This window comes from Schistocerca cancellata, chromosome 4 (genome assembly GCF_023864275.1).
Source record: "Schistocerca cancellata isolate TAMUIC-IGC-003103 chromosome 4, iqSchCanc2.1, whole genome shotgun sequence".
Classification (NCBI taxonomy): domain Eukaryota; kingdom Metazoa; phylum Arthropoda; class Insecta; order Orthoptera; family Acrididae; genus Schistocerca; species Schistocerca cancellata.
Genome location: NC_064629.1, coordinates 528,273,469 through 528,292,958, shown reverse-complemented (window position 1 = coordinate 528,292,958; position 19,490 = coordinate 528,273,469).

The following is a 19,490-nucleotide window of genomic DNA, read 5'->3' as shown; positions in this document are numbered from 1 at the left end:
ACGGCAACGTTGAGTGTCGATGTAATGCCCTTGACGAGGGCCATGTCTATCACGTCTGGCCTGTGTCCCCTCTGATAGGGAATGTGCGTCGGTTCAGTCGGCGCTAGTATAATGTAGTTTCTGCCAAGTGAATGTTCGTACAGTTTTTTGCCGTTGGGATTTCGTATGCGTGAATTCCATTCTGGGTGTTTTGCGTTCAGATCTCCAGCGACTATTACTCGCGGTGAAATGTTGAGTAATGTGCTGATATCGCGTGTTGAAATGCCTACAGGGCTGTTGTATACCGATATCAGTGTGGTGTAGGCTCCGTTGAACTTGACTCTGACGGCCGTAGCCTCGATTTTTTCCAGTTCAGGGAGCTCTATGTTTGTGTGCTCAATGCCTTTGTGTATGACGATTGCAGTTCCACCTGCCCGGTCGGTCGGTACGATAGACACAGTAGCCAGGAAAGTTTAATTGTTTCTGCGGTTTAAGTTTAGTCTCGCTCAGTAGCGTGACAAGGATTCCCTTGCGCTCCATGAACGCGGCAAATTCTGCCCTTTTGTTGTGGATCGAGTCTGCATTCCAGAACAGGATCCGTGATAGTGTGTGCGGGTCTGCGTTATGGGCCGGGTGTGGTGTATTATTCATGTAAGAGTGTGAAAGAGTGTTGTGATGGCAGTGTGTATGACAGCCCAGTATGATGACAACCAAAAGGTTTCTGCTCTGGAAAGAAACGACACACCAGACCATCACTCCTGCTTGACGGGCCGTACGGCGGGTGACAGACAGATTGGTGTCCCACCACTTACTGGGCGTCTCCAGACACGTCTTCGTCCTGGAATCTCATTGACTGGAGCAGAATTATCTTCATGAAAGAGACACGTTTGGAATTCAGCCCCAGTAACCAGTGAAGGTGTGTTTGGAGCTGCCTCAGACAGCGGTGGGATACCAACTTGGCTGTCGTTCTGTAGCGAAACAAGCGCTGTATCATTCAAGAGATATAGAGGCAAGCGATTGTGCCCGGCTTACCCCAGTTCACTGCTAATAGCGCCACGTCACCACAACGCGTCTGTGCGTAGCACACAAGTATTGCACCATAATTTAAGGATGGAATTAAAAGTTCAAGTTGCTTTTCCAAATTTTGTTACCATGTGCTTTAGTATGTTAATGTGTAAACTGTCAAATCTCAAAATGATCAGGTGAATATTTTTCCCTAAATACATCGTTTTAAGAAAAAAATAAGTGACGCTAAATAATAAAGCTAGAAAACCCAAAAATTGGTCGTAATGAGCAGATATATGTCAAAATTAACTGGTACAAGTCTTTTGGTCAGGATCCGTGTTCTTAAGAAAAATTGAAGGCGCTAAATATTAGATACAGAAATATGAAAATATGTATGAAGCTTCAGTTCAACATAAAAACACTAATTGTGTAACCCCATTGAGCTACCTCTAATAGTTTTCGAGTAATTTGCAGAAAACTGAATTTGGAACAAAAACGTCCTTATTTGTAGTAGATTAAGTGTCTGTTATATTAATGCCAGAAAGTTTTGGTTACAGCAGGTGATGAAACCTATTATACACTCCTGGAAATTGAAATAAGAACACCGTGAATTCATTGTCCCAGGAAGGGGAAACTTTATTGACACATTCCTGGGGTCAGATACATCACATGATCACACTGACAGAACCACAGGCACATAGCCACAGGCAACAGAGCATGCACAATGTCGGCACTAGTACAGTGTATATCCACCTTTCGCAGCAATGCAGGCTGCTATTCTCCCATGGAGACGATCGTAGAGATGCTGGATGTAGTCCTGTGGAACGGCTTGCCATGCCATTTCCACCTGGCGCCTCAGTTGGACCAGCGTTCGTGCTGGACGTGCAGACCGCGTGAGACGACGCTTCATCCAGTCCCAAACATGCTCAATGGGGGACAGATCCGGAGATCTTGCTGGCCAGGGTAGTTGACTTACACCTTCTAGAGCACGTTGGGTGGCACGGGATACATGCGGACGTGCATTGTCCTGTTGGAACAGCAAGTTCCCTTGCCGGTCTAGGAATGGTAGAACGATGGGTTCGATGACGGTTTGGATGTACCGTGCACTATTCAGTGCCCCCTCGAAGATCACCAGTGGTGTACGGCCAGTGTAGGAGATCGCTCCCCACACCATGATGCCGGGTGTTGGCCCTGTGTGCCTCGGTCGTATGCAGTCCTGATTGTGGCGCTCACCTGCACGGCGCCAAACACGCATACGACCATCATTGGCACCAAGGCAGAAGCGACTCTCATCGCTGAAGACGACACGTCTCCATTCGTCCCTCCATTCACGCCTGTCGCGACACCACTGGAGGCGGGCTGCACGATGTTGGGGCGTGAGCGGAAGACGGCCTAACGGTGTGCGGGACCGTAGCCCAGCTTCATGGAGACGGTTGCGAATGGTCCTCGCCGATACCCCAGGAGCAACAGTGTCCCTAATTTGCTGGGAAGTGGCGGTGCGGTCCCCTACGGCACTGCGTAGGATCCTACGGTCTTGGCGTGCATCCGTGCGTCGCTGCGGTCCGGTCCCAGGTCGACGGGCACGTGCACCTTCCGCCGACCACTGGCGACAACATCGATGTACTGTGGAGACCTCACGCCCCACGTGTTGAGCAATTCGGCGGTACGTCCACCCGGCCTCCCGCATGCCCACTATACGCCCTCGCTCAAAGTCCATCAACTGCACATACGGTTCACGTCCACGCTGTCGCGGCATGCTGCCAGTGTTAAAGACTGCGATGGAGCTCCGTATGCCACGGCAAACTGGCTGACACTGACGGCGGCGGTGCACAAATGCTGCGCAGCTAGCGCCATTCGACGGCCAACACCGCGGTTCCTGGTGTGTCCGCTGTGCCGTGCGTGTGATCATTGCTTGTACAGCCCTCTCGCAGTGTGCGGAGCAAGTATGGTGGGTCTGACACACCGGTGTCAATGTGTTCTTTTTTTCATTTCCAGGAGTGTATAATAGAGCTATAACAAGTTTCAAGGCCTGGATGTAAATAATAATAAATACAAGGTCTCTTAAAGTTGTAGTTCAGAGGTCAGGTTCTATTGTCAGTTCCGTTCTGAAAATTCTAGATGGCAAAGTTTAAATGTAGGTGAGCTAAAACTTTTTCTGTGATTTTAACCAACTTAACTACATGCATAAAAAAATTACGGGGATTCTAAATTAATGCCGCGTGGGATTAGCCGATCGGTCTAAGGGGCTACAGTCATGGACTATGCGGCTGGTCCCGGCGGTAGTTAGTCCTCCCTCGGGCATGGGTGTGTGTGTGTTTGTCCTTAGAATAATTTAGGTTAAGTAGTGTGTAAGCTTAGGGACTGCTGACCTTAACAGTTTCACACACATTTGGACATTTTTTTCTCAATGAATACACAACAGTGTTATAAAATATGTTTCCGAGGAAGCGGCCGGTTTGAGGCTACTACCACGGGCATAAGGCGGATGACAGTTTCATATGGCCGTCCGCTGTGCCACATATATGAATAAAGCCCGAGAGGCAAGACTACGCTTCACTTCGCACACAGCCACTGCACGATCCGCGTCAATCAAACGCCGGAGTGCGCGATGCCTCGGATGACGTCAGAGACAGGCTGTTACTAAACGCTTATTTTAGTAATAATAGAACGTGAATTCGCGAGGACTGTACACCGTCCTTGATCGCTTAGATTTCGCAGAAGTAACTGTTCGTGTGCCGCCCGTAATGTTAACAAATCCGTGTGGCAAGTGGTGACAATTATTATCCACTTCTGCGGCGAGCAATTATTTTGATTTTCAGAAGTCAGGGCGAAAGACAATTTAATAGGAACTTACCGCAGAGGTCGCCTCTGAACTGCTCATAGTGCTGTTTAGGATAGAGAGATGTATTGTCAGTATTAACATAATGGATATTACAATGTTGGATGTGAGAAACTTTACCAAATATATCTATAAACTAGAACTCAAAATCTTCATTTATAATCATAGTCCTGATCCCGCTGAGCAAAATAGAGAATAGAAACATTTCTTTCAGTGGGCTGGACAAGAATGTGGACTTGCTGACTGGGAACTATGGTCAGTATATTCTCCATCACTTTCTCGGTGACCACAGAAATAGTTTTCAGGCTCTCGTAAAAGATGGCGAACAATATTCCAATATTTACATCAATTCAACAATATTCTAATATTTCAAATATTTTCGCCTATTACATATGAATATGTATAATATAGGGTTGGGTTGTTTTGGGGATGGAGACCAGACAGCGAGGTCATAGGTCTCATCGGATTAGCGAAGGACAGGGTAGGAAGTCGGCCGTGCCCTTTGATAGGAACCATCCCGGCATTTTCCAGGAGCGATTTAGGGAAATCACGTAAAACCTAAATCAGGATGGCCGGACGCGGGATTGAACCGTCGTCCTCCCGAATGCGAGTCCAGTGTTTAACCACTGGACCACCTCGCTCGGTGTGTTTAATATTATAGTATTATTATTATTAACTCGCCGCCCCACAGTTCGCCACACGGCCTGCTGCTTCTCTTCGTGTTTGCCAAACCCTGCCTTGGCCAGCAACGTTGCTGCATCTCTCCCCTATTCATAACGTTTGGAGCATTATGGGTGCGCCATTCAAGATTCTCGGGATTTGGCTATCAAACGCGCCACTCGGATAGAATTTGGCACGATACCCTTCAGGAAGACATTCAAAAACTCTATCAATCAATGTCAAGCCGAATAACTGCTTGTATAATGATAAGAGGTGGACCAACGCGTTACTGACTTCCTCAATTTGTGAAGCTATTTCTCTTTAATAAATCATCGTATTTTTCTGAAATTGTAATCATTTGTTTGTCTGTATATGCACATCACATCTACCGAGTTCCGTCCCATTCAGATAATTCCTTTTTGGTGCATCTTCCCCCCCCCCCCCCCTTTTTATTGAGTATGTGTTGAGATGTGGGATATTCGCCGTTAAGTATAATAAACTGTGTACATACGGTCATGATACTACATATCTACATATATACTCCTCTAGCCACCAAGCGCTGTGTGGTGGAGGGCACAATTCGCGCCAGAGTCATATTCCCCCCCCCCCCCGTTCCACTTGCGGATCGCGCGAGGGAAAAACGACTGTCTGTCGATACTCTTGCTGCCTGTTACCTTAACTGTGTGCTGTTGAACGAAGGGTGTTGTAATTGTGTGGATGAATTGCGGGGAATGCCCCACTGTGACAAGCTGCATCAAACTCCCAATACAACCTTCTCCATCACGTATAATACTTGCAGACAGTTTGGACATAAACTGTGTCCTTAGTTTCATAGTTGTTGCTATTCTGTCAGTGACAGGAAGTTTTGAGATTCTATCAGCACTATGTAAACTGTTCTCTACTCATCATCGGCGGATTCCAGGTGTTACATTCTCGAGTGGTCATATCCAAACAGACGGCTGAAATTAGGCTCACGTTTGCTCATCACCAGTTCTGAAAGTTTTACAAATGTGTCTGCCATGTATACACGTCAAAAACATACCTTGGCATCAAACAGACTTCCCACGTCCCGTCAAATGATGTGGTCACGAAGTAACCTTTCGCAGGTACAGTGGAATCGTTACCTGTCTTCGTAAAGCACAATTCCTATTGGAAACTGCCATGCCTCACAAGGTGGATTCTACGTTGTGTGTGACATTTTTGAGAAGTATCAATATCGTCAGCAGCACTCTCGTCTTGTCGAACTAGCGGTAATTCACATACGTTTCCGGGTTTCTGTAAAAACGATTCCTCTTTGCCCGCTATATATCGGCGTCTGACTCGGAAATCCAGTGGAAGCGTCTGCTTTCATTAGACATTGCGTAATCTTGTTAAGCTATCAAGTTACGATACTTTAGCGAGGGAAGCGATTGTCTGCTTCTGGACTATCGTCAGCTGACCGTCTGCATGCCTCTGAATTGTTTCAATGTCTTCCTAAAACTGACGGGAACTAAAATAGCACACAGCAGCGGCAAAGCGTGGTGGGCAGCATCCTCTGGGCTATGCGGAGATTTTTTGGAAAGGTTCTTGGAAATATCGTTTACTATAAAGGCGATAGCATACGAGACGCTAGTATGATCCGTTATAGTAATTTATTTCGAGTGATTCCAACGGGCAGCGATCGAAAACAGAGATGCCCTGCTGGAATCATAACAAGCATGCATAGGCCAGACAGTAGTATGGCGGTAGGGAGCAGGTTTGGCGAAATTTGTTGATTTAGGTATTCACTGATTTAGGTATTCACTGATTTCAGTGCAAAAATACAATGATTTGTTGTATGTATGCGCTATAATGCGTGAATGTCCCACATTTCTAGCAGATAGAAGTATCACTCCTACACCGATCGGTTTCGACAACCTGTTGCAAATCAGTAGCACGTGACTCCCGTCATGATATGACGCACCGCTGCCGATTCCGGGGAGTCAGGCCGAAAGGGCCCACCTGCCACGCGTCGGCTATGTATTTTTTGAAGAGAGCCGCCCCATCTCCGGGAGAACAGGTAGCGGAACAGACCATGCTCTGTTTTGTACCACTGGACTGATGTGTTCAACATCTCTTCATTAGATGGTGGCGCGCTTTGTTGCCTACGGCACCCGAGTTTTTTCGAAATGAAATATCTCCGGCAAAACGGTTATAGACCGCTACTCTCGTAAAAATGCCATTCCTTATTCATAATATATGTAACTACGATGTTTTAGTGTTACAGTTAGAATTGTAAATAAGTATATCTACATCCACATGGCTACTCTGCAAATAACACTTAGCAAAGGGTTCATCGAATCACTCTCCACTTTCGAACAGAGCGCAGAAAAAATAAACTCTATATTTTTCCGTGCGAGCTCTGATTTTCCTTATTTTACTTTGATGACCGTTTCTCCCTTTGTAGGCCGGGGTCAACAAAATATTTACGCAGAGAAATTCGATGTTTGAAATTTCATGAGAAGACCCTGTAACATGTCCGTAGCAGTCTCTCCCCTACTTACCCATAATACAAAACGTGCTGCCCTTCTTCGAAATTTCTCGATATGTTCCGTTAATCCTGTCTTGTAAATATCCATCCCTCGCAGCGTAGTGCAGGCAGTCTCTTTAGTAGATCTTTGCATCTTTCAAGTGTTCCGCCAATAAAACGCAATCTTGGGTCACTTTCCCCACGGTATTTTCTGTGTGTTCTTTCCAATTTAAATTGTTCGTGATTGTAAGTGGTAGGTATTTAGTTGAATTTACGGCCATTAGATTTGATTATCATGTAATCGAAGTTTAACGAGTTTCTTTTAACAATTATGTGGATGATCTCATGCTTTCCACTATTTAGAGTCAATTGCCAATTTTCAAACTATTCACATGTCTTTCCTAAATCGTTTTGCGATTTGTTTTGATCTTCTGATGACTTTACAGGGCGATAAAAGACAGCATCATCTGCAAGCAACCTAAGATGGCTGCTCAGATTGTCTCCTAAATCATTTATATATATATAAGGAACAGCAGACAGCATATAACACTACCTGTGGGAACGTCAGAAATCGCTTCTGTTTTACTCGATGACATTCCGTCAGTTACTACGGACTGTGACCTTTCTGGCAGGAAATCATGAATCTAGTCTCATAATGGAGGCAATATTTCTCCATAAAAACACAATTTGATTACAAATCGCTTATGAGGTATAGTGCCAAGAGCCTTCTGGAAACCTAGAAATATGTGAATCGATTTGAAATCCCTAATCGATAGCACTCATCACTTCGTGTTAGTAATGATCTAGTTGTGTTTCACAAGAACTATGTTTTCTAAATCCGTGTTGACTGTGTGTAAATAGACCGTTCTCTTCGAGGTAACTCACTACGTTGGAATACAATATACGAGGGCCATTCGGAAAGTAAGGAACGATAGGTCGCAAAATGGAAACCACAGTGAAAATCAAAACTGCTTTATTTGCAACAGTTAGCTACAACTTCCAGCTACTTATCTCCATAGTCGCCGCTCCGAATTAGATGTATGTCGTACCGTTGTACCAACTTTTCGATACCCTCGTTACAGAAGGCAGCCGGTAGCGCTTACCGCCAATTCTCTACGCTGGCCTACAGCTCGTTGTCTGTGCCAAAATGTTGTCTTCATAGCCAGCGGTTCATGTGAGCAAAGATGAAACTCTGAGAGACACAATTACGGGCTGTATTGTGGGTAATCAAACATTTCCAACTGAAAACGAGGGTCTTCATTGCCCCTGAAGAATGCGGCTGAGAACTGTCTTGAAGAAGAAAACACATGACAGTTATGTAATGTTGTCTGCATAGCTTCAGGTGAAATTTCTCACAAGGCTTCCGTTTGCGTACGGATCTTCCGCCAAGCGAGTGATTGTAAATGCTTGTTAAGTATGGAGCTATTGCATCAACATACACTGAAAGGAACCTAATTGGTATTCAGTCTGAATCGGAGGACTTGCTTTTATTAAATGATTTGATCCACTACTCCAAGGATACCTACTGCTAAGATATTCATGTTGGCAGCTGTTCTTGATTCGAATTATGGTATGTTTACTTCGTCTTCTTTGGTGAATGAATTTCGGAAGGTTGTGTGTAGTAACACTGCTTTAGCAGCACAGTCGTCGATGGTATTTCCATTGCTATCGCGCAGAGAAGGCATTTACAGCGTCTTACCGCTAGCATACTTTACATGCGACCAGAATCTCTTTGGATTTTCTGCCAGGTTTCGAGACGAAGTTTCTTTGTGCTTACTGTTACAAGCATCTCGCATGGAAGTACACTCTATATTTTGAGCTTATGCAAAAGATCGCCAGTCTTGGGGATTTTGCGATAGTTTAAATTTGGTATGCTATTTTTGTTGTTTCTGCAACAGTTGAAACGTCTCTGTTAGTTTCATTTCATACTATTTAACTTTTATTTCGTGCCGTCACGCTCAATTATTTGTAATTTACTTTTGTGCTTCGTGTTTGTCCCTATTCAGTGGTACACAATTACATTAAAGTATCAATTTTTCCACTAAGATTGTAGTCCTACGTACATTACTACATTTTGTGCTCCCACATTTCCTTTCTCTCTTTATCAACTGTATGGATGAGTGAGTGAGTGTGCACGTTGATTTTGTCTTATATATTGTAACAGCACAGCATCTGGCTGTCTGCTGTGGTACAAACAGCGTAGCCACTGTGACTTTCTCAGTCAAGGCAAAGAGATTTGCATCCTTTCGGTAGTCATTCGATAGTAGTTAAGTTGGTGGTGGAAAAGACCCCTCTGGTCTCTTCCGGCTACGTGGGAGTAGTTCGTTTCAGGGAGAGCATGCTCTCGTCACTCGGGAGTGGACCTTTTGTGAGTGAAGACGTTACTCTTAAGAGTGACTTGGCGCCGGTGAGTGTGTTAATGTGTGATGGTGTGTAGCTATTCCAACTGATGTTCACATTGATCTGCTAGTTCATTTTAAAGTTAGGTAGCCGTATTCTTACATTTTTCAGAGTATATTTTTCTGTATGCAGTAAGTTTTTCCGCTTCTCGCTTTGTGTAAACAGAACACTAGGTATAGGAAGTTCGTTGCCCCAGCACATGTTTAAAATTCAGTTGTCTGACTTCTCTTTTAACTGGGATGTACGAGGCTCACTCCAAAAGAAATGCACACTATTTTTTTAATCCAACTTTTATTCTACATGTTTGAAAGTTTTACAGTGTGTAGATCCATCCTTTAGGATCAATATTTTCATTTTTCCACATAATTTCCATCCCTATCAACTGCCTTACGTCATCTTGGAACCAGCGCCTGTATACCCGCACGATAAAATTCTGTACCAACCAGTTGGAGCCACTATTTGGCAGCGTGCACAAGGGGGTCATCATCTTCAAACCTTTTTCCACGAAGAGAGTCTTTCAATTTCCCAAAGAGATGATAGTCACATGGAGCCAGGTCAGGACTCTAAGGCGGGTGTTTCAGTGTTGTCCATCCGAGTTTTGTGATTGCTTCCATGGTTTTTTGACTGACATGTGGCCGTGCATTGTCGTGCAACAGCAAAACATCCTGATTTTGCCGATGAAGTCGAACACGACTCAGTCGAGCTTGAAGTTTCTTCAGTGTTGTCACATATGCATCGGAATTTATGATGGTTTCACTTGGCTTGATGTCCACAAGCAAGAGTCCTTCGGAATCGAAAAACCCCGTAGCCATAACTTTTGCAGCAGAAGGTGTGGTTTTGAATTTATCTTTCTTGGATGAATTTGCACGATGCCACTCTATTGGTTGCCTCTTCGTCTCTGGTGAAAAAAGATGGAGCCATGTTCCATCACCTGTCACAATTCTTCCAAGACATTCATCTCCACCATTCTCGTACTGTTGCAAACGTTCGCTGCATACCGTTTTTCTTGTTTCTTTGTGAGCCACTGTCAACATCCTGGGAGCCCACCTGACACAAACCTTTTTTCAACGCCAACACTTTCAGTATTCTGCAAACACTTCCTTCCCCTATCCCAACGTAGCGTGACAATTCGTTCACTGTGATGCGTCTGTCAACAGTCACCAGTTCGTTAAGTCTCTGCACATTGTCTGGAGTGTGTGCAATACGAGGCCCGCCACTGCAAGGACAATCCTATATATTGCCGTGCCCGCTTTCATCACGTAACCTGCTTGCCCACCGACTAACTGTACTGAGATCGACAGCAGCATCTCCATATACTTTTTCCAACCTCTTGTGGATGTTTCCCACTGTCTCGTTTTCACATCACAGGAATTCTATGACAGCACGTTGCTTCTGACGAACGTCAAGTGTAGCAGCCATCTTGAAGACATGCTGTGACGGTGCCACTCACGGGAACAGGTTGAACTAAGTTTGAAAACAAGCGGGAAGGATGTATCTACACACTTTAAAACTTTCACACATGCAGAATGAAAACTGTATTTTTACAAAAATAGTGTGCATTTCTTTTGGAGTGACCCTCGTATGTGTAGACTTTTCCCGTGTGTATGTGTCTTATTGCATCTACTTTTCATTTCGTTTCAATTTTAAGGTTGTGTAGCTTTTTCCATACCATGTGGTGATTTCACTGTACGTAACTTCAGTACCATCTTATAGAAGTTTCACTCCTATTTCCGCGTGATATTTTATTGGTACTTGTGTCTTACGGCTTATATCTGTGTTCTTGAAGTTTTCACGAGTCTTAGTAATTCGGCTTGGTTCATGAATATTCGCGGCATTTGCAGGTGTTTCACGCCAGCGTACCTTAGTTTCAGAAATTTCTTTGTCCGACAGTGTTCCATAATATGCTTATTCACAATAATAGACTCACAGAGATAGGGATGAACCTCTGAGCCTTTGACTTATTGTGATGATGATGATGATGATGATGCTGTTTGGTTTGTGGGGCGCTCAGCTGCGCGGTCATCAGCGCCCGTACTAAGTTCCATTTTTTACAAAGTCCATTTTCTTTTCACAATCCAATCTAGTCACTCTCACAAATGATGATGATGATGATGATGATGATGATGATGATGATGACGACGATGAAATGATGAGGACAACACAAACACCCAGTCCCCGGACAGAGAAAATCCCCAACCCCGCAGGGAATCGAACCCCCGACCCCGTGATCCAGAGGCAGCAACGCTAGCCCCTAGACCACGAGCTGCGGACGACTTATAGTGATGCGCAAAACTTTTTTTATCTATTTCTTGTATGTGTGAATCGTGTATGTTTATGTGAACTTTTCCCATGCCCGACTAAGATTTCCTTTTCATTTATTACCGCAATGTACCTCAGCACTCAATATGATAACAACATAAATGAGTTAATTAATTATGTAACAGGTAACTACGGATCATAGTTAAGAATTACTTTGTGAATGTTTAACATGATGTTTTATTTTAATAAGCTATGTTAAACAGTGTGACTGTTTTGCAGACAAACCCGTCCCCTTTTGTAAGATAATTTTTAATACGTCCTACCTGGCGTTTCTGTAATGCAAAAGACAGGCCTTGTATTTGTGGACTTATGCTTGATTATATTTTTCTTTTTGTGAAGGCTTAAGCTCCTGACTGTTCTGAATTATTTGATTTAACGTTTGTATTTAAATTGTTCCCATATGCTCATTCCATATATTCACTTCGATATTTTTATTTATATTAGCACGTTATTTATGCTTACCAGTTCAGTAATTAATTCAGTTCTTATATTAAATTTTCCCAGTTTTAATTAAGTTAGGTGGCGAGCCACAAAAACATTTATGGCACACGAAACTTACAGTGGACTGCAGATTTCCTCAGTGGCTATTTTCCCTCAGTTTCTGTTTGCAAATCACTTTCCAGATAATGATTCACCCATTAACAGTGCTCTGACCTGTTGTGTGTACTTTGGAGGATCAACTCCGACGTTTGTTAATTTATTTGGTCTAAATATCTCTCTTACTGCTGATACTATATCTTTGAAATCAAGCCACATCTTGTCTATATTTACCTTGTTAATTTGGAAGGCGCTAAGCAAATTTTTATCTGCTTTTTAGAGTAGATATATTTTTCGTCTGTTTTTGGGGATTTGGGAGTTACGGTATTCAGTCTCGCTGCTGCGTCCCTGTGTTCACTAATCCCTATATCCGTTTTGATGCTCATTATTAGCTCAGGATTATTTGTTGCTAAGAGGTCAAGTGTGTTTTCACAACCATTTACTATTCGAGTGGTCTCATGAATTAATTGCTCAAAATATTTTTCAGAGAATGAGTTTAGCACAATTTCGGGTGTTTTATGCGTACCTCCGGATTTAAACAAATATTTTCGCGAACATATCGAGGGTAAATCTAAGTCACCACCAACTATAATTGTACGAGTCTGGTACGTTTTGAAATTAGACTCAAGTTTTCTTTGAATCTTTCTTCAATTGTATCATCTGAATTAAGAGATCAGTAGAAGGATAAAATTATTATTTAATTCCCGTTGCCAAGAATTACCTCTACTCATACTAACTCATGGGAACTATCTGCTTCAGTTTCGCTAGAAGATAAACTACTTCTAACAGCAATTAACATGCCACGGCCACCTGTCTTTAGCATATCCTTTCTGAACGGCGTCCGGCCCTTTGTAAAAATTTCGGCTGAACTTATCTTCGCCTTTCGCCAGCTTTCAGTGTCTATAAATATTTCAGCATCAGTGGTTTCTATTAGCCCTTGGTGCTCTGCTACTTTCCCAACACAGCTACGACAATTTTCAAGTGTTATACCGATGGTTCCTAGAGCTGTATTCTTCCGTGTTCGACCTGCACCCTTTGAGACTGAAGCCGCTTTTGTGTTTCCTCTGTACCCGCTAACTTAAAAAAAGAAAAACAGTCCACGGCACACGGCCCTCACTACACGTACAGCCACCTCCTGCTTGTAATGGACTCCTGACCTATTTGGCGGAACCCAAAACCCCACCACTCTATGGCGCAAGTCGAGGGATCTGCAGATCTGCATCCTACACGGTGGCAGGACCGTCTGAGTCTCTGATTCTGACCCTCCACTCGACTCTGTACCAGAGATCCGCAATCTGTCCTGTCGACTATTCTGCAAATGGTGAACTCTGATTTCATATCGCAAGCATGAGTGGCAGCCTTTACCACTTGTGATAGCCGCTCTAAGCTAGAGTGTATCTGTTCCGATCCAAAGTGACACATATCATTGGTACCGACGTGTGCCACCGCCTGCAGTTGGCTGCACCTTTTGCTCTCCATGGCATCCGGAAAGACCCGTTCCACGTCTACAATGACTCCGCCCAGTATGAGCACGGTGTGCATTGGCTTTCTTCCCCTCCTCGGTAGCTGTGTAACACTGGAACTCCCATAACCAATAATCGCACCCTATGTGACTGCTTGGAAATTACAAGCTGAGAGGTTTCCTCTGAAACAGGACAAGTGATGTATTGGACTGAGGGACCGTGTCAGCCCCAGATAGCATTTGGAATCTGTTTGTCACTCGAATAATGCAAGAAGTAACTGGGCTGGCTTCCGGTGTTGACCGATCGGCGTATTCGTGGGTCCTGATGGACGTCCATTTGATCCGGGTGGCCGCCTCACAACAGTGATTCCCATCCACCGCAGCCTCAAGCTGTATCACCAAGGCCAATACAGCTGGAGCTGCGAGAGAAGTTTCACCAACTCGACTCGCATCGGCACACAGCAATCACAGTCCCTATTCATAATAAAGACCATGGAGCTACAGTACATAGAGAAACAAAGGACTATCGACACGCACTGCAGAACTGTACTTTAAACACTGACGAAAATGCAAGAAGTGTGTCTACTAAATTAGATTAACACACGGAGATTCGAAAACTAAAGTACCAAAGCACACAGGTGAGACTAAATGATTCGCTCGTGGTTAGGAACTTCTAATAGGTCACAAAATCGATTTACTTTCCGACACAATCGAAAACTGAATAACTATGACTGATAAATTAGATTAACCCGCAGAGGTTCGAAAACTAAACTACCAAAACACACAGATGAACAATAAAATTAGCTCCCTACTTGGAATTCGCAAAATGTCACAAAATCGGTCATTTCCCCGCTGGAGCTGTTCGTCGGCGGGCGGCTGCTACCTTTGTGCTTCATTCTCATATGTGCTTGAGACATGGCTGCTCCGCATAAGAATGACGAGCTTGTAACAGACATGGGAATTTGCTATGAACACCGGAGGTCACTTCTGGCTCAAGAGAAGACACATATTGACTTGTTAGTGGTGAGTTTTGAAATAAACATTCCTGTAAAATGGCGTTATGGGCTACTGGTTAATTTTAAATATCCTCCCATTTTTAATGAGTACTGCTTGCATTTTCAAATTTGCCCACCATAAAGTTGGCTGTGACTGTAGAGCCATCACGAACAATATACAAGTGGAGGTAATCATAACTGATATTATGCACTTAGTGTTAAGCTGTGGTGCAGTTCCCCAGTGGCTCTCTCCAGTTGTTTGGTGGCGCACAGTCGACTGGGCAGTGACAGAGACAGATGTCAGAGGCGAGTGGGCTTCAGTTAACGCGATGCACAACCCGGGGGCAGCACAGTAGGAGGCCTCACAGCCAGAAGCGTGCACCGAGCCTGCGCGGCCTGCCCAGGACCTCAGCCATGACTGCTGGGCGAGCCTGGACTCGCGTTGCCCAGTCAGCTGGTGGGACCGAGCTGAGGCGCGCTGAGCCACGGTTCCCCGCCAGCGCGCGATCCGTCGGGGAGTGTGTGGCTCGGCTGCTCGACGCGAGCCCGACAGGTACTATACTAGGGACGGCCAGACTTCTCACATGTGTCGTGTGCTCGCTGCGGGCGGTCCAAGGCCAAGCCTGTCACTTGGCTTTGCTCGGTCCTTTTCTGAAGTACCCGGTAGAGCGCGATATTTCATTTCGCATTGCGGTGCGGCATTTTTCCGTCAGCGCAACTCACTGAGTTCGGCAGAGTCGTGCTGTCAACGCCATTTAACTTTATCTATTCCTTCGTGGTAATGAGGATTTTCACAGGTCCAGAGGCTGTTTGCACAAAAATATGCAGTCCAGCGATCTATTGTCACAGTCCTTTAAAATGAATGGGAGCGATATAAGATGAGAATTCTCGGCTCGCACAAGTGACAGATTTTGCATATTTGCTGAGAAACGGCATTATAATACCACGCAGAAAGAATTAAAAGATTTAGCTGGCAATGAAAGAGCAAAAAATTACGATAGACAGACAGAATTCATTGAGTTGTAGATAAAAGAAAAGCACTTTGTGCTAAATTTGCAGGCCTGGAGCACGTGAAGAAATCAGTGGTACGAATAGTAAAATTTCTGAAGTCGTATGCATTATTCCATTGTCAGTTTCAATTGTTTTCAGTGGAACTGAACAAAGAGTGTGGAGACTTCATACATTGAAGCGCCAAAGAAACTGGTGTAGGCACGCGTATCAAAATACAGAGATATGTAAACAAGCAGAATACGGCTCTGCGGTCGGCAACGCCTATGTAAGAAAACAAGTGCCTGGCGCGGTTTTTGGATCGGTTACTGCTGCTACAATGGCAGGCTATCAAGATTGAAGTGAGTCTGAACGTGGTGTTATAGTCGGCGCTCGAGCGATGGCACGCAATATCTCCGAGGTAGAGATGAAGTGGGGAGTGTCCCGTACAACAATTTCACCAGAGCACTGTGAATATCAGGAATCCGATAACACATCAAATCTCCGACGTCGCTGCGGCCGGAAAAAGGACCTGCAAGAACGGGACCAACGACGATTGAGGAGAATAGTTTAACGTGATAGAAGTGCAACCCTTTCGCAGATTGCTGCAGGTTTCACTGCTGCGCCACCAACAAGTGTTAGCACCTATATTCTGTAAAGTTTTTATTGTGATACGCAGTTTCTTGGTCACTCCTAGGCACTCGTGTCCTGACACGGCCCGCAAGCCGAAATCTTGGCCGCCCCTCCACTACACTGTCACGGGTGCGAAACGAAATCTCTGTGGTCCATTTGCACGCAGTTTTTTACTTCGCACAGAATGACCGACAGAGTATTTCACCTCAGAGCTTGCATAAAATTAAGTGATGAGTGTAACATCAGGAACAAAGTGATTCCTTGAATCTCCTCCGTTCTTTGTAATTTCCGGCCGGAGTGGCTGAGCGGTTAAAGGCGCTACAGTCTGGAACCGCACGACCGCTACGGTCGCAGGTTCGAATCCTGCCTCGGGCATGGATGTGTGTGATGTCCTTAGGTTAGTTAGGTTTAAGTAGTTCTAAGTTCTAGGGGACTGATGACCACAGCAGTTGAGTCCCATAGTGCTCAGAGCCATTTGAACCATTTTTTTCTTTGTAATTGTTATACCAACGAATTGTTACGAGAACGTGAAAAAACTCTGTACCTCACGATGCAGTTGAAAATACTTAATTTCATTAACGATATTCCTAAAAATCGATTTTTTGTGACACTGTATGTGGAAATGGCAAGTATTTAAAAGTTTTTATTGACACACAGGGAAGTTAGGTAATTATTTCGCGCCAGAACTGTTCTTATTTTGTATGAAGTTTATCTTTTTCTCATCAGATACATATTCACCAAGGCAAATCTGGCGTCAGACTGCCTTATTTGGCAGATATTTTCTTAAAAATTATAACTTCAGATTTATTACTTCAGGGACCAAACACCAATCTTTGTACTGCGAACGACCAAATTGAGTCGTTCATTATAAATCTTACAGTTTGGGAAATTTGTTTAAATAAGAATCAAACTGAGTGATTCGATACCCTTCACGATTTGCTAGTAGGATCTTACTTCAGACGAAAATTTTATCAACATAATTAAAGAATAATTGAACGGACTTGGAAAACTTTCAAAAACAATTTCTCTGCTCTGTCTAGTAACAACAATTGGATTCACACTCTCTTGGAAGAGACAATAATGATGAAATCCATACGAAGTTTAGATTAAAACAAGCAGCTTCCCTAAACTTCCAGTGACTTTAAGTTACAGAAACGTTATAAATCTTTGTCACTGTTACATTTCTGGCAAAGCTTAAATGCGAAGTTCCGAGTGCTTTCGAATAAAGCAATAACAGATTTATTATCTGCCTCGTCCACATATTTGGGCGAAGAGGTTTTTCTTCTTACACTTACATTAAAAAGTAAATAAAGAAAAAACTTTTCGTACAAACTAATTTGAGTCTGTCTTTAACTTCTGTGTTTTCTGACTTCAGAGTTACACTATGTGGTCAAAAGTATCTGGACACCTGGCTGACAATGACTTACAAGTTCGTGTCACCCTCCATCATTAATTCTGGAATTCTACATCGTGTTGGCCAACCCTTAGCCTTGATGACAGCTACCACTCTGGCAGACATACGTTCAATCAGCACGGTGTGCTGCACTGAGAAGAGGTATTGATGTCAGTCGGTGAGGTCTGGCACGAAACCGGCGTTCGAAAACATCCCAAAGGTGTTCTATAGGATTTAAGTCAGAACTCTGTGCAGGCCAGTCCATTACAGGGATGTTATTGTCGCGTAACCACTCCGCCACAGGCCGTGCATTATGAACAGGTGCTCGATAGTGTTGAAAGATGCAATCGCTATCCCCGAATTGCTCTTCAACAGTGGGACGAAAGAAGGTGCTTAAAACATCAATGTAGGCCTGTGCTCTGATAGACACGACCACTCCATAACACCACCGCCTCCGAATTTTACTGTTGGCACTGCACACGCTGGCAGATGACGTTCACCGGGCATTCGCCACACCCACGCCCTGCCATCGGATCGCCACACTGTGTACCGTGATTCGTCACTCCACACACCGTTTTTGAACAGTTCAATAGTCCAATGTTTATGCTCCTTACACCAAGCGAGGCGTCGTTTGGCATTTACCGGTGTGATGTGTGGCGTATGAGCAGTCGCTCGTCCATGAAATCCAAGTTTTCTCACCTCCCGCCAAACTGTCATAGTACTTGCAGTGGATCCTGATGCAGTTTGGAATTCGTGTGTGATGGTCTCGATAGATGTCTGCCTGTTACACATAACGACCCTCTTCTACTGTCGGCGGTCTCTCCCAGTCAACAGACGAGGTCGGTCTGTACGCTTTTGTGCTGTACTTGTTCTTTCACGTTTCCACTTCACTACCACATCGGAAACAGTGACCTACGGATGTTTAGGAGTGTTGAAATCTTGCTTACAGACGTACGACGAAAGTGACACCCAATCAAGTGACCACGTTTGAAGTCCGTGATTTCTGCTCTCTCACGATGTCTGGCGGTTACTGAGGTCGCTGATACGTAGTACCTGGCAGTAGGTGGCAGCACAATGCACCTAATATGAAAAACGTATGTTTTAGGGGGTGTCCGGATACTTTTCATCACTTAGAGTATGTGCCATTCAAAGCAAACGGATTCTTCTCAATGAATTCCAAGGAAGGGCTGAGTAATTTAATTAAGGAATGAAAACTTGTAGGTGAACAAGAAAGTATATAATTCCTTAATAATGCGTAACGCACCTAACCACTGTGGAAGAGTCTTCATCAGTCCTTTTGATGTGATATAACTGAAATACAAACGATATAAAAGCATTATGGCTATTAAACCATTTGCTTCAAATACCTTTAAAAAAACCATGGGTTCGCTAATATCAGATTATCATCATAGGGGGGCCACAGGTCGTAACTGTTTACGGAGCATTGCTCTTAAATGTCTGGAAAATTAACTACATGATATCAGAGGTGTACGATACAGTCACTAAATTATCTGTTGGGTACAAATGAATTTCTTAAAATTAAAAGCAAAAAAAAAGGAAGAAAACAGCAGACAAGAAGGATATACCGATACGAAGTTTATTGAAGTCTTTCCTTTTTTCAAGTAAATTAAGGATATTCTTCATATTATAACGCTATAACGATCCTCTAGATAAATGTATTCCTCAAACAACAATTAAGACTTCAGAGATATAGGATAACGAAAATAGAATGTTATGTAACCAGTATCTGACACTTAACATTGCTACTGCAGTGCACTATTAGTAGGGCATTC